At 35.0% G+C, this 17,775-nt stretch overlaps 1 non-coding gene across 1 annotated transcript; it reads right to left on the bottom strand.

Moving 5' to 3' along the window:
• Positions 1-6,376: 6,376 nt before the first annotated feature.
• On the bottom strand, positions 6,377-6,448 carry TRNAW-CCA. Its single transcript has one exon. It is a non-coding gene; the product is annotated as a tRNA-Trp (tRNA).
• Positions 6,449-17,775: the final 11,327 nt, after the last annotated feature.

Here is a 17,775-nt window from a genome sequence, read left to right as displayed (position 1 = left end):
ACAAAGACAAGGAGTCTCTGGTTCAAACAGGCGAACCGGGTCTTGAACTGCTCGACAAAGCGTCGCTTCTCCAACCATCCATCGTGTACTAAGCACCCTGAGATCGTCTACACGAAAAAACAAACTCTTTGCTCCATCGCTTACCAGCGCTTCAGAGTTAAATGATCGTTTAGCATCTACTATACGATCGTCTAGAAAAATCCAAACAATCGTTTAGATATTACTACACGATCGTGTACCTTTAATAAGCGATAAAGTCTGAAGTACACGATCGCTCCGCACGACGCCCGCCTTTCGCGATCATCTAAGCGACTATGATGCCGCAAAGCACCATCGCCTAAGCGACCGCTTCGCTAGCGTCTCCGTATCGCATATGCACGATCGCATAGGTAGTAACTAAGCGATGAAGCTTTCTAACTACGCGATCATCTAACGCGCGCCTTCTACTAAACGATGAGCATCGCATGCTCCCACTACAATCGCCTACCTCCAGTGCCTACGCGATTGTGCAACCATCGCCACGCGATATGGTAAATAATTTACCCCATCGCTTAGCATTAGCTAAATGATCGATTAGAAAATACTACACGATCGTCTAGAACGAAAAATCTAAACGATCGCTTAGTATAATCCCTACGATCGTTTACCTGAGGTTACACGATTCGACCAATGCTTGGTCTTTTTCTTTGTTGAGAATTGCATCACCATACGCCGAAGCTTCATCACGAATGACTCGACGAACTCGAACTTTTTGAATTACAGACTCGATTGCAAAGTTAATTTCGCCTAAAAACACAAGGGCCCTTATAATTAATACTTTGTAACACTGAAAGCTTTAACAAAAAACAGTTTAAACCCGAAACGTTCATCACATTCATCCACAAATAAAGAAAACGGTCAACTACAAATGCAGAAACTCATCGTGACTGTAAAAAGTGTTCAATTCAGATCTGTAATTTGGAATATCAGAGAACCTGGCTTTGATACCAATTGAAGAAAATCATAAATGAGATTTTCGTGAGCAGGGAAAGCAAGACTATTCCAAATTACAATCATGAATCAACAAATCATTTTCAGTCGACTTCAAAAAAATGGTTATACAATAATTCCAGAAATTACAGCATGAACAACAAATGCATAAAGAGAACTCTATGCACATATGAAGAAATGTCTCCACGCTCTGATGCGCGACTCTGATCAAACAAACAAGAGCAACCACGAACGCCCGATCTACACGATCGCAATACCGCACGAACACTTCGCGCTCGTCCTCAGCGATCTCCTTGGTCACGAACTCCTCTGCAACATGAACAAACACCGCGCCCGTCTTCAGCAACACGAACGGCCTCCACAGCACCACGAACGGCCTCCAGAAAACCTCGACAGTGTCGAGTTGAGTCTGACACCACCAACAAGGCGACCTTGGTATTCTCGGTGTGAGAATCCTGAGGGTGGGCTCTGTTTGGACTTGGTGTGATGTAGACGAACGGAGGAAACAACGATCATGTACACGACTAGGCAAGTGGGAGAAGGTTGAGACTTATCGTATAGATTGATGCCCAATCGTTTAGATGAAGCTATGCGATTGTCTAGCAAAAGCTATGCGATCGTTTAGTTCTATCGTTTAGCTCAGTCTGTTGCGTACAGACTCTACACCATTGTGTACCTTGGGCCAACAATCGTCTAGCAAAGATATGCGATCGTTTAGTAAACACTGCACGATCGTTTAGCTTGCACCTGCACGATCGTTTAGCTTGCCCAGCCATCATCTAATAAATCTGTAATTACTTGACGACCCCCATGAGTTTCTATACACCGAGAGAAAACTCAAAATTCTTTTCAAACTTTTGTATAACCTTCTTTTCAAAATAGAAAACCACTTTTCTTTTAAACTCACAGTTACCATCCAATAACTATCCACTACTTTGGTTATTTAAAAGAAAAAGTATTAATTATCTAATAATTAATATTATTATAAACATAAATGATAACCAACTTATCATACTATATTTATTACCTATAGTTTTAATATTTCATCTCATGAAACATATAAACCATAGTTATTTTTCTATTCCATGGTACTTACTGTAAATCTCATTTACATCAATCCTCCACTAGATGTATCTCATACATCATACCGATTATATCATATATAATCAAAATACCTCTTGTCAATTTGAACATTTCAAATCAACACCAAGAACTGGTTCTCAACAGAATCCAAGCTACCAAAGGGATGTCATGGACCTGTAGATCAAAAGCTCCAATGGTACGTGAATAACTGACTAAACACTTTAGTCACGGGATCCACCATCCGTTAACTGCCAGGCACTCCAATAAAGACCGACAGCTGAACTCTCCTCACTACAGATATATTATATGTCCATCTTAACTAATCAGCAGTGCGACAACCCTTCACAGATCGCTCGTAAGTACAGTTGGGCTAATAACCGTTATGCCTCTATAGTTACATCTGTCTCCTTAAGTACCACTGATCCCTCTAATGAACATAAGTCATAGTCCTACAATGACTGAGTCTTCTTTTCCAAAGAGAAGTTGTGGCCACTATGTTTAAGCCCTAGAATTAGTCCTTAAGGGAGCAATCTCTCTACTTATCCCTGCTTCGGGAAATGAGTGAATTCCATCTTGTGGATTGAGTTCTCAGCTCCCAGATCAGACAAGTCCTCAAAAAGGTAGGCATGTTGAGTTGGCAATCTGGCCACTCTCACCCATACTAATCAAAGGACTGCCCTCAAAGGCAGGAGTTCACAAAACATTCAACATTGAGGTCGTGTCATCTATGGTTATTTAGGTGAGATGCAAGTCTCTAGTATCAACGGTGTTATATACAGAGTCTAGTTATCTCATGGTTCTAGTCTTATACAAACTCTTTGTACAGGACACCCCCGCTCCATGTCTCCACACGAATGGTTAGGATCTACCATCTGTAGTAGTTTACAACATTTGCAAACCTCTACAAAGTGGACCGTATCCGTAGTGTCACAATGATCAGGTATCCCACCTTAATCCTTATACTACAGACCAATTTAGGTTATCACTTAAGGCATGATCCACTTGTATATCACATATACATGCTTAAGTTCACATAAGATAACCAAGGAGCTTTGTTTATTGGATATGAGTAAATCCCAGAATTAAATAACACTTATTTTATTCATTGAACAATGTATATCTTTACAAAACAACGACACTCTGGGAGAATTAAGACACTAATCCCAACATCTATAAAACGGGTTGTATCCGTAGTGTCACCAGGATCAGGTATCCCTCCTTAATCATTATACTATAGACCATTTTAGGTTATCACATAAGGCATGATCCACTTGTATATCTCAATACATGCTTAAGTTTACATACAATAACCATGGAGCTTTGTTTATTAGATATGAGTAAATGCTAAATAAAATAACTCTTATTTCATTCATAATAATGTGTACAGTTTACAAACTACTAGACTCCGGAAGAATTAGGATACCAATCCCAACACTAATTTAGTAAAATTGCACCTAAATCCAAAATCATGTTTTAGAAAAACAAGTAATAGTGTACCCATAACCATTATTTATTTTCTACGATACTATAGTGAGTTAGTATAAGTGCTACCAAGGGGTAGTCAAATACTCCTTCACTAAAGCAAAAAATTTTAACCAAACACTATCTTCAGAATAACTCTTATTCCTCTAGTTGTTTAGTTACCGTTTTCGGTCAAAAATTACTAACTCTTTAGTAATTATGTAAGTGTAACCCTCCGTTTTCAAACCTCAGAGGTCGGTCCCATCGATGCTACCCAAATGGAGAGTCAAGGTTGGGAATGGACCTAAGAAATCCTATCCATTTCTGGAGTTTGATTTATTTCGAATCCTATGTTATAACCCTCCAAGGGGATAGCCGTCATTAAACGACTAGCAAGGGCTGCCTAAAGCAAACCAGCAAGCGCAACATAGAAATCTTACGGTCTAAACTAATGGAAGAGACCGTAGATACGTTGACACATATCCTTCACCCACTTACTATGAACTACTTCCCCCGTTCACTTTGGTCTTGACTTATACAAACACTTTTCAAATGGAGGTCACTCCTAGGGTGAAATGAAGCGCCATATGAATCTCACAGTGTGAATTTTGTGGGGACGTGAAAGTTGAAATCAATGTATCATACACTTGATTTTTATTTGAACGAATTCCCCTTATTCACCTGAATCTTGATTTATGTAAATACTTTCCGAATGGAGGTGACATGAAGTACCACTTTTAAATCTTGATTGTGAACTCTTAGAGACATGAGAGCTAGAAATAATGTATCGTATATGTTATTAATCTCCCACTGAAGTGTTCTAATAACTTTATCATATAAGTTATTAAACTCCCACTGAAGTGTTCTACTATTAATTTGGGTATATTTATACTTAGGTTCTTTTCGGCTAATTAAACAATCCTAAGTCTATGTGGTTTATCTAAGTATAAAACTTATAAATTGATTTGAACCTACGATGTCTAGGTGATAAACCGTTTTATTACCTCACACCGCTGACGTATGCTTATAAAACTTGTTAACTAAGCTCAATTATTTGGCCATAATCCCTAGGTAGGAGGCGTTCCATAGATCGTCAACTTAAGTACCTCCAGCCTTAGACAGAATTATATACCAATCGAGTTTGTAACTACGTTTTACAAGATGTTGACCTATTTTAACTTATTAAAATGGGTGATTGACCTACGTGAGCATGTAGCTTATCTATGTTATGGATTTTAATATCTAATTCAATTTTATATCAAATTTTAAAAATTGGACATGCTATTACATCCACAACATACATCAAAGCATTCCAATTTATTATAACAGTTATTTAATATAATTGAAACCCTAAACATGCATTCTATATATTATAACAATTTATAACATATATATAATGCATGTAACATGCTTCCTATGGTGGGATTTTAAATCTAAATGGCATACGATATGTACAAACATGTTTAAATTTAAATACAACATACATCACATGCATAACTATTTACATAACACTGATATGGTTCAACTTTGGCATCCTAAGCAAGCATAATAACTAAATTATTACAAAACTGGTCCAACAACAACTTCAATTGGTGTAAAACTGCTCGAACCGACCCAAATTGGACCCGAACCACTCGAATCGAACCTCCAAGGCATCAAAATGGGTGGAATCGGTCCAAAGATGGTTGAATCAACTGGATTAGGGCTGAACTGGACCGAAACTGAAGAAAACTAGTCAAATTGGCCTTCCTCGTTCGTCCTCGCTTAGCAAATCGGTTCACTCCTCGATCCTCACTACTCGACCGGTCCAACTCGCTGCATGACACTCGGCGCTCGGTTGAAAACTCGCTTGAACGATCGAAATCTCGCTTGTTCTCGCTCAACAATATGAGCAGCGTTGCAACAGAAAGCTATTCTCCAAAATCTGCTCCATGACCTCGCTTGCTTCAAACACTAAATTACAACCTAATTCGGACTCTAATGACTCCAAATAAATTACATACTCTAAAGCACACATTTAAGTTCATTAATTAAGAGCCAATTACAAATTTAACTTGAAAACCAAAGAGAAATCTAATGCCAAAGCTGGAAACTATCCATATCAATCCATAAACATGCAATTTCAGAGACCGACAATTTAGATACATTTATAAATTTGAATACAAATTATCTCAAATTATTCTTAAAAAATAAATGCCATATTATGTCTTGATCATCTTTAATGATAGCTTTTAATTTATAGAAAATTTAGAATATAGAAAGTTCTGTGCAATTAGTTTATAAAACTTCAAAATAAAATTTATGAATCACCTTCAATTATAATCAATTATGAAAACTAAATAACTTTGCAAACTTCTTTTTTTACTACAAACACAATAAAGAGTTATCTATATATTTCTTTTTCTAAAAAAAGGTTATCCTACTTTTAAATTTTCTTTTCTACCTCAAATTTCTTCCTTTTAAATTCTAACATAATAAGTCTAACCTACTGAATATTTTATACCCACTGTGGAGTTATGTTGTTAAGCAAATATATATATATATATATAGTAAATTATACTATTATAAGCAATTTAATATTACTAATTTGATAAAATATATTGAAAATGTCACAGGTGACACGTTAAAATCTAGTCTAGTTTTCTTTAAAAAATAAAAATAAAAACTTTTGAAGGGGGCGGTGCAGTTGGGTCATGGGTGGTGGAGCCCGCGGCTGTATGGGGAGATACAGAAAGGGGACAAATCACAAAAGAAATGGAAATTAGAGTTTTCATAAAAATAAATAAGGGAAAAACTACGAGGGCAAAAGAGTAATTCCGCGGGAGCTAAATTCCGGGGAAATTGAACCCGACGTGAATCGAACACGCAACCTTCTGATCTGGAGTCAGACGCGCTACCATTGCGCCACGGATCCCTAGATGTTGCAAGAATACAAAATATAATAATAAATTAATTTAATTTATTAATTTTTAATTCAGCAAGCTTTCGAGGATAGTTCGCTTTAACATATTGTATTCTGAATATTAATATTTTTGTAAGACTAAAATATGAAGATTTTAACTAATGGTTAAATTTGATTATTCAAATTATTATGTAAATTATAACTTGTCTTTGATGATCCTTTATTTTAAAAATTGTCCAACATTTTTTTACACTTAATTTTATGTCTAAATTTCTAAACTTAAAAAAGGTATCCAACAAATATTTTTAACCTTCAATTTTGTGTCAAATTAATTCCTATAATCTTTTTTCTATCTCGCATCTAATAGGTGATTGACCCCATTCAACATAAATTTATATAAATTTTAGGTAAATATTAGACATAGAATTAGATTCTTATCAAATGGATTAATCAATTAATTGGTTTCAAACTTGAATAAACTAGTGACCTATTAAATATATAATTAAAAGTTCATAGGTTTGTTAGATACAAAATTTGAGAGACTCGTTAAATACAAATTTGAAAATTCAAAGATCTATAGACATGTTTTAATGTTTAGGGTCCAAACAGACACAAACTTAAAAGTTTGAGGATTGGACTTGAAATTTGACCAGATTTTTATGTCTAGTTAAATTATAAGTTTATTCTCTAAACTTTTATGTTTATGGCTATTTAGTCCATGAATTTTGAAAAATGTGTACCTAAACTTTCAAATAGACCATTTGACCCATTCAAATTTTTTAAAAGTTAGATTGATCTATTATATATAAATTGGAAATTTATGTTTGTTGAGATGTATGTCCAAAAACCTCGTAGTTAATAAGTTTTTTGAAATAATAGTTAATTATTTTATATATATAATTATCCATTAAAGAAAGATTCAAGGTTATTTTATAAAACTTGAACAGTATGTGGTAGACATATAGGTGGATCGTGTTCAAATAATAACTAAATGGTCTGTAGCATATGGATAAAGTTGGGTGACTTATCCTGGTGATACTACGGATATGACCCACTTTGTAATTGTTAGAAGACTTGTAAAGACAAACAATTTGATCCTAATTGTTCATGTGAAAATATGTGAGTGGGGGTATCTTGTACAAAGAGTTTGTATAAGATCGAACCGCGAAATGATTTATCTCTCTTTAACACCGTTGACTGAAGAGATTAACATTTCATAAGATGACCATAGCTAACTCGTCCTCAATTCTGAGTCAGTTACGAACTCCTACTTATGTGGGCAATCTTTTGATTTGTATAGGTGAGAATGTTTCACTAGCCAACTCAATAAGCCTACAATTTTAAGAATTTCTTCGAGTAGGGAGCTGGAAACGTAGTTATATAAGATGAAATTCACTTCTTCTAATCTTTAGGGTAAGTAGATAAATTTCTCCCTTAAGTGCTACCTCTAGGTCTTGAACAATGGGGCCCCTCCCTCTTAATGGCCCGAGAGAGTTTTATTTATGGTAGGACCATAAACATAGGTTGTTCATTAAAAAATCAGTGGGACTCAAGGAGTTAGATATAATTACACGGGTAAAACGGTAATTTGGCCCAGCTGTAATTACAAACGATTCATGAAAGATCGACTTATTGTTGATTGGTTATATCTATGGACACAGAAATAAATCTACAATGCGAAGAGTGCAGTTGTGGGTCTTTAGTGAAGTGACTTGTAGTTAAGAATATTAATTAATTTAATTAAAGAGTTTAATTAATTAATCTTGTATTATTGGAGCTTCTGTTGGCTTTTTGGCCCTTAATCTCAAATTAATTAATTTTAACTAATTAATTAATATTTTGATGATAACAAACCTAATTTTGTTTACTAATAATTTCAATTTTTTGAATAGTTCATAGTGTAGAGCTTGGAAATGCCTTTTGAATAATCCAAATCAGAGTTCAGACGAAGAAAATATAGCGAAAAAAAGCATAACGGAAAAATATTCGTGATGGTGCACTAGAAGAAAATTGGGCTTTAATGTCGGTTTAAAACCGACATTAAAGGGTTTCAATAACACAGCCTTCAATGTCGATTGCAACCGACATTAAAGACCTTCAGTGAAATTTCCAACCGACATTAAAGGGCTTCAATAACACAGCCTTCAATGTCGATTGCAACCGACATTAAAGACCTTCAGTGAAATTTCCAACCGACATTAAAGCCTGTGTTTTTTTTTTAAAATTCTTAACCGACATTGAAGCCCGAATCTGTTCGTTTTTTTTTAAATTTCATTGTCGAATCCATTTTTTTGGTCAAAAAGTATAACATGACACATCATCATCGAACGCTGTGGCTATGACATATTATTCATGTATAGATTGTAAATATATTACATTTAATCCACAAATTCTGCTATAAAATTATAATTTAAAAGGTCGTACAATAATTCAGGCCTTGAAAACACAAATTACAAGTAATACAAACAATATGAGTTTACTATCCCTCTCCACTTGGTAAGTATGGATCCCTTCATAATTCTTCTTGAACAGACCCCTCCAGCTTCAGCAGTGTCTAGTTATAGACATCTTTGTCTGACCACTGTTGTTCAAAGGATCATAAACAAAAAAGGTTTAAGACAAAGGATTGAAAGTGAAAATATGATCAGACAAGAAAAAGCATAAAGAGGTTGTGATACCAAATCTTTACTCCTTTGTTGCACCTGCAAAACAAGAAAATTCAATAGTTGAATAAATGAGAGAATCTTCTTTTTCAAAATCTTTACTCCTTTTTCAAGAATCTTCTTTTTCAAAATTTTCGACAGCATAACGATGCTACCACAACAAAACAAAAAATTTACCTTGAACCTATTCAAAGAAACACACTCCCAAAAATATTTCACAACCACTTGTTCTCAACAGAACTATCAGAATTCCTAAAAAATGAATATTCAAGAACACATACATCAATAAGTAAATTTAGCTCACAATGTACTTCAAATCTCAAAAGTTGTAACATAACCACAAACTACCATAATGCAATCCACAAAATCAAGCACCTTGAATCAAATCTAAACTACAAATAAATAGTACCCATGAGTCATAAACGGGTGTTACATTCTAATCCAATATGATCCAAAGAGAAATAAGCACACTATAACTTCTCAAACAGGAATTTTCATATCATTAGAGTCACTTAAAAAAACTTAGAAACTGTGCTTAAAACTGCAAGCATTCAAAAATGCACTTACTAGGAACAATTTTTACGTGAATTCCTTGCTGTTGCAAGAAATCCATCTCCTCTCCATCCCTTCCAAACACAACTAAAAAACACACAAACAACACCATTAAAAGTATATGGTAGAGGAAGAGATTGAGAGAATACAAATGAACATAATTGGGACAACCGACTAGAGTGTAGCTTTAGTAGAACATAATTGAATGGAGCACATGGCAAACAATAAATCACTATACATTGGAATCGAATCATGACATTGATATCAATAATTTGATTCTAAAACTTTATATATCATATCTTCATACATTAGAAGAAACATTTCCACTTTGGATCCTGTTAAGTAAAACTCCAAAAATACACATGTAGCTTTTGATGCTTTTCATAAATGAACTACTTAAAGAATTTAATTAATATGGTCTAAACTAAGACTTCATTTTTCCTATCTAGTCTTTGATTGCACCAAGGAACAAGCGAAAATACATGAGGAAGAAAAACAAGTCCTTCGAAATCCCAGAAATGCTTAAACGTTAAGACTCCATTTGATAACCACGTTAGTCTTCTTACTATTTTATTAAAATACTTTTTTGAGGACCCATAAACCTTACACTATGTATGGTTTGTTTTTTAGATCCAGATAACGAAAAGCAATGAGACAATTCCTCCTTTTTGGTTTTATAACCTAAAAGAAACAAACAGACATGATGTACAGTAAACAACACATGTTTTCTCTCTTATGAAAAAAGAAAACATTGACTTCTCTAAAACTCAAGACTGCACATTGATTCGAAAACTCCAATCAATTCTCACTGAGCTTTTTTGTACTGTATGGTAAAAATATCATCAATATCTATAAACAGTTAACTCGCCATTTGGTAGAAACAAGTCCCCATCGAACCAACACTTACAATTTGATATCACAATAGTATTAAACTTCTTAGAAACAAATCATTCAGGTTCCCATTCAACAAATAATCCGACTAGCATAGAAGAACAGGCAAGGCAAGCCCAAAATCATTCAACTTCAAATTCAAATTAATCAGTTCTTATGGAAGAAAGGATGATTTTTGGTCATTCTTTATTAAGGATACATCTTATGCCATCAGTTGATTAAAAAACATCAGCATAGATGCAACAGCTATTCACATATAAGATTCCTGACATTTAACATTTTATTAAAATTGATGAATCTATTAGCTATAAAATTGAATTTTGTCTAATGAGGTAGTATTTTAATAAAACAACAGCCGAAATGGGAGATTAAACCTCCAACCTCAAAGGAGGGAGTGTGTACCAGATACAGCTTAATATTTCACTTATGAGTTTGGCATGTCAAATAGAACATTAAATTTCTAATCTTGTGTCTAATAGGTTCGCGAATGTAAATAAATATTGCATAGGTCAATGACTTATGAGCACATCATAATTGAATGCATGAGAACTTATTAGACATAAAATCAAATGTTTAGGAATTAATTACTTTTAGTCTTTTAAAATTTAGATACTTATTAAATACAAGAATCAAGAATGAAAGTTAGAGACCTAGTAGAATCTTTTTAGAGATTAAGGCACTATTTGACACAAACTTGGAGATATTTGTAATTTAACCTTTAAACTTCTAAAGTAATCAGCTTATGTTTCAAAAGTTCACTTGTAGTCAGCTTTTGTCATATCTTATGCAAGCTGAAACACAGGTCAATAAAGGAGTGAAAGATAATAAACATCTCCCTAAAGGAAATAGAGAACAAAAATTCAAAACATCTAAGCCAAATTTAAAATAAACTGGATCAAATAGCCAAAGAGAAACTCTAGTTCTTTCTTCACCTTAAACTCATTTGAAACATGAAAATATACAACAACCACTTGGGGAAGGGGAGGGGGGTTTAAGATGGCGGAAATAACAAACTACAGGTTAAACACAAAACATGCAACTGCTCAGTCAAAAAAGACTCCCCCACATGATTCGGTACACAAGATGATTTCATGTTTCTCTAGCCCATAACTTTATCTTCCTAATAAACAGCAACTGCAAGAACTTTAGAGTTATCATAAAGTAAAAATGTGCTTCAGTGCACTGATACAAGCAAAAATGCCACATTTTTGCCATTCATGGAATGATTGTAAAGACATAATCGAACTTGCAGATATTGATAATACTCTCAAATTTTAATACAAAACGACATACCAGTAAGCTCTCCAACACTTGAAATGTTAACTTATTCTGAATCTGATGAGTCTGGTCTCGTACTTTTTTGTACACTTCTCCTGGTTTGTGCACTAGATTTTGAAGCATTTATGGATGATTCACCTTCATGGAAGATGACTTGACATTTTGCCAATCTATCTTCCAATTCCTCTATGCTGAATTCGTCAGTTCCACCAAGCTCATCAAATCCTACCTGATGGATTCACATGAGAGAAAGGTAATGTTAATAAAAACAACCATAATTCAGTAATCAATGGTGTATTATCATAAAGGACATACCACATAGTCATCTACTTTTGCATTCTTGATCAGAGCAAGGGTTGGAAGAACAACGATTTTCAACTTCTCAGCTAGAAATCAACTTTTCTCAACATTAATTTTTATAGAACGTGTCTCAATATGTTGCTTTGCCAAAATGCTCAAGTGCTTGTCCATAACCTGTAATTTGTGTGAAAATACATTGTTCACCATTAAAATTCCTCAACTTCTCTGTCAAATATTTGTTTCCGCAATCGTAGAAACCCAGCAGAAAAAAAAAAAAAAAAAAACCTCAAGCTTCACTCCTAAACGTTCGCACAACATACAAATAAAAACCATTAATCAATGCCCTTCAAACTTCAAACATATAAGTTTAAGCAACAAAAAAACAGATAAAAATATGCATTAAACATTTGGAAAGCTACTACTCAAATGGAAATATGGAGTGGGAACAAAGAAAATTTCACCTTTGAATGGATCTAACCCAGAGATCGAAGATTGAAATAGATCTGAGTTGGAAGAACAAGGATCTGAGCCAAAATGACCGACTGGGCTACGACGAAAGGGATCTGAGCTACAGCGACCGACTTGTACCTTTGATGGCTCGACTTCAACTGAATGGATGGTTGGGCTTGTACCTTCAACAACAGAATGAACGGTTGGGCTTCGACAGAATGGATGGTAGATCTCCTAGAAGAAGATGACTAGATCTACTATGGCTACGAGTGAAGGACGCCAGATCTACTATGGCTACACGTGAAGTAAATCTGTAAATCTGCTATGGCTACGCCAGATCCGGTGAGCTTCGACACAACCTTTTATTCTCCATGTGAGTTCCTCTGGCGAGCTTCAAAATCGAGTTCTCTATACCCAACCCGAGTTCCTCTGGTGAGCTTTGACGCTCCTTTGTTCCAGATCCGGTCAAGACCTTCACCTGTGCAGAATCACCCGCTAGTCCAGTCAAGTCTTCCAGCTCTGAAATTCCAGATCCGGTCAACGCCTATGCAGCATCTGATTAATGAAAAAATAGAAAAAAATGGTAGATCCAGATCTACTATGGATGATTGGTGACGACATATTGAAGGGGAAGTCGGCGAAAGGGAGGGTTTTTCAGGAGAAGAGAGGGAAATGAAAAAAATGGGGGGAAGTCGGATGTTTAATGCTTGTTTTTTTTTTTAAAAAAAAAAAGTGGATCTTTAATGTCGGTTTTAAACCGACATTAAAGGTATACCTACAATGTCGGTTTAAAACCAACATTAAAGATTTGCTTTTTTTAAAAAAAAAAAAATCGGCATTATACATCCGGTTTCACTTTTTCCAACCAACATTAAAGGCCAAAATTCTTGTAGTGGTGATGTGGCGCCAAAATCACCAATTTGGATCAATTGAAGAGTGTCATTTAGAGCTGTAGAATGAGTGACATGGGGCCTTAAAATTGTATGAGGTGGATTTTAGTATTCTTTAAATTAATAAATATTGTTAAAGAAAGAATCAAAAGAAAATGATTTTAACAAAATATGTATTTGAGAAAATTTTAAACAAAAAACAAAAAAAAACTTTTACTTTTTCACTTTTAATCTCTATTTTTTATTTAACTTTTTGAACGATCAAATGCTCCAAATTAAAATCTACCTTCTACCTCACTTCCCTTTCTTTTTAAACCTCATTTTCTCTAAAATTGTTTTAACTTTTTAACACTTTTACAATCCTCAAAAATTGTGAAACGGCCACCATTGTTGCTCTCTCAAAACTTTCAATTTTCTTTATTTTCATCTTGTTTTTGAGAGAGTTTTTACTGTATTGTGAAGATTAAATATTGTGAGTTTAAACTTGTATACCCACTCTTTTTAGAGAGTTTCATTGAGTATTTCAAAGCTTCAAGAATATTGTAATGGTTGGATCATAACCCGTGGAAAGGATCGGATTTGTTCTTGAATCCGGAAAAGGAGCAAGGTAGCGGTTTGTCTCTCATCCTGGAAAGAGTCAAAGGAGATTTTTAATCGAAATCCCAAGAGGCACTTGGAAAAGTGGATGTAAGTCGAGTTTGACCAAACCACTATAAAAATTACGGTGTCTTCTTCTCTAACTCTTCCTTAATTATTTTTTCATTTAATTTTAATGGTATGCTTTTATTGGTTGAGATTGATTAAGTATATTGTTTCTAAATTTTTGTTATCTGTCTTACTATTTAGTATCAATTACGGTTTGTAAATTTTTTTTTTAAAAAATATCTGATTAGATTAAATTAAGTATAATTAGAAAAAAACTTAATTGAACCCTATTCATCCCCTCCCCCTCTAGAGTTACCATACGGTCCAACAGTTGGTATCAGAGCAAGGTTGCTCCCTTGAAATTTAATTTTATTGATAAACTTTATTGTTAGCAAATGGAATTGTTGAAGGTCAATCAACTTCTAGACCTCATTATTTTGATAGTTCAAATTATGCATACTAGAAAGCTAAAATGAAAATTTATTTGTAATTTATTGACTATAATTTATGGTTAATTGTTGTTAAAGGTCCTTATGTACCTATAAAAAAGGTTGATAATATTGATAAGCCTAAATTAGAAGAAGAGTATGATGAAAATGAAATAAAAAAGTGTCCTTTTAATACTAAGACTATTAATTGTTTGTATTGTGTTTTGAGCAAAGATGAATTTAATAGAATATCCATGTGTTCTTCCACTCAAGAAATTTGGTATACTCTTGAAATTATTCATGAAGGAACAAATCAAGTTAAAAAGTCTAAAATTAGCATGTTTTTTCATAATTATGAATTATTTAAGATAGATGCTAATGAGTCTATAACGGATATGTTTACTAGATTTATTGACATTATCAATACTTTGAAGGGACTTGGTAAATTCTATACAACATCCGAAAATGTTAAAAAAATTCTTAGGTCTCTACCTAAGACTTGGGAAACAAAGGTGACAACAATCCAAGAAGCAAAAGATCTCTCCAAAATTCCATTGGAGGAACTCATTGGTTCACTCATGACCCATGAGATCACTATGAATGAGCACTTGGAGGATGAGTCCAACAAGAAGAAGAGTGTTGCATTAAAGATCATCTCCTTGGAAGTTGATTACGAAGATAAGGCCCTTGATAAAGATGATGTTGTCTATCTATCACACCTTGCCCCAGATCACCTTCTTAGCCTAGAGAAAGGTGTGACTGCAATAGTTACCAACCCTTGGGCTGACACTTACTGCCTAATAACTCTTGCGGAATAACTCTGATACCAATTATAATTCATATGCAACGGGACGTCTTTAGGCCCACAATTTATTAACTTAGAAACTTAATATGTTTAGAGTATTTACAACATTAGATTTACAAGTCCTAAAACCCACAAACCCTAATCCCTATATGAATAATAGTAACATGTGTACAATATTAACAGTAACCATCTAGCAAACGGTTACAAGTCTTTTCGTCTTTTAGTGGCAGAGCAGATACTGAGCTATCTTCAGAGGATCTGTGGGGGGGAGGGGGTAACAAAAACATTTGAAATCGGGGTGATCTTACGCCCAGTGAGTGATCAAGAAAACAGAGTAAATTCTTATGCATAATTTCAGAAGATAGTTTTATCTGAAATATAATTTAATGCAGCATAAACAATTTCCAAGCGTAATATATATAAAACTGTTTTAAACATAAAACAGTAAAATCATTTCTCAAATCAAAGTACTGTATAACTGGTAAAATAATCCCAACACCAACTACTAGTTTAGAGAGAACCCTTTTGCTCAATCTCTGACTTTATTCACCTGTGGCCACATTAGGTACTACTGCTCAGATACCTTCTCCTCGTACTTCAGTATCGAGCTACTAGGATACCTTCTCCAACGTACTTCAGTATCCCGTTGGCTTGGTATCTTCTCAAACATACTTCAGTACTAATAGATACCTTCTCCTTGTACTTCAGTATCTAGTTGGGTGGATGCCTTCTCCTTGTACTTTGGCATCGCATTTTACCAAAACTATTTATAAACAACTTTTCTCTTTAAAGTATGTATAGTATAACACATATACAACATGGCTTTAAAGATGGTAACGCATGCTGGATAAAATCAATACATATACATATGTAAATAGTTTTTCAACAATATGCATGCGTTCAAATCACAATTCAAACTTGCTTAGAAACCACTTTATAAAACTAGTAGGCATGAGAATTATTTTCGCAAACATGATTTCTGTAAAACGTTTGTAATCAAAACAGTTTAAAAACATTTTAGTTCGAAAACATTTTAGCCACTCACTCGAACTCTTAGGAACTTTTCACTCTATGTAGCTCCTCGGGTCTCTTTTTCACCCTAGAATCCTTCTACAAACTTATTTTGGAAATAATTCCTTCTAAAACTTATTCTAATGTGTCTTAAGAATCTTACCCTAAACTTTCAGCTCAAGAATTCCTCGTGGTTTGGCCGGGAATCTCAAAATCTTCAAGACTGGCTCAGACTGATCCGACAGTCTGACCCTTCTACACTTCTTCTAAAACTTCCATCCCAGTTCCTTTGAGCTTTTTCCTCTGACAGCTCACTTCTAAAAACTAGATTTCCAGAGCTTTTAGATGGCTTTGGATCCTCCAACACGCACGAGGAGATTGAAAGTTCTCCTCGTCCAAAGTTGACACATCCTTCTTTGAACCCTCACTGTCCTCTACTTTCTCTACGAAATTTATGAATTTTTGTGTGATTTGACAATGAAATTCCCAACTCCCTATTTATAGGCGTTCAAATTGCTCGTGTGAATTGACAACACCTACTTAGCTGCATGGCCAAATGTTTAATCCTCCTTTTATCAACGTAAGGTGACTTCATCTTGGTTCAATGTGTTCTTTTCCAAACAACGTCCAACACAATTTCTTAGGGTTTAATAATTTCTCTTAATTCGGACACCTAGATTTAATTGACGGTTTGTCCTTATGTTCTTCAAGCTTTGTTTGTATTCAAATTAGGGTTTTTACATGCATAATCCACACCCAACGCGGTCCAAATACATCGCCCAGAAGCTTGCTCGGCCGTTCAATGCATAGGCGAGGCGAGGCGAGGCGTAGGCGTGACATTCGAATCCGACAAAGCAAGGCTAACGCATAGGTGGCTCTCGCTCTTTCGCTCTTTAGTGACGTACCCGCCGACTCGGATCGACATAACGGTACTAGAGTAGTCGCTCCCCCTTCTCGACAGTATCGCTCTCTCACTCTTCTCTCCCATTATTCTCCAAACCTCGCTCTCTCCCAGTTTCTCTCGAGAATTTTTTCTCTCCACTCTCGCTCTCTCTTCTCGTTGTCTCCAGCTTTCTCTCTCACTTTTTCTCTCCTATCGCTCTCGTCCAGCTTTCTCGCTGGTCTTGCTCTCTCCAATCTCGCTCTCTCTCTTTCCTCCAACTTTTCTCCACTCTCGCTCTTCCCACTTTCTTCGCTCAAAAGCTCGTTTCTCATCTGACTCTCGCTCTCTCCAACTTTCTCGCTTAAATTCTCACTCTCAATGATCTCGCTAGCTCTCAACGATTCTCGCTGATCTCGTCTCTCAACAATCTTGCTCTGCTACTGTGAAACATTGTTTGTCTCCGTGCAATTTTTACACGAAATTGTGCCAACTAGTTCACTTGCCTATCACTGCTTTTGTGCACAACCCTACACATTACACATA

The sequence above is a fragment of the Benincasa hispida genome, chromosome 5 (genome assembly GCF_009727055.1).
Source record: "Benincasa hispida cultivar B227 chromosome 5, ASM972705v1, whole genome shotgun sequence".
Taxonomy (NCBI): domain Eukaryota; kingdom Viridiplantae; phylum Streptophyta; class Magnoliopsida; order Cucurbitales; family Cucurbitaceae; genus Benincasa; species Benincasa hispida.
This window is presented reverse-complemented; position numbering and strand designations above follow the sequence as displayed.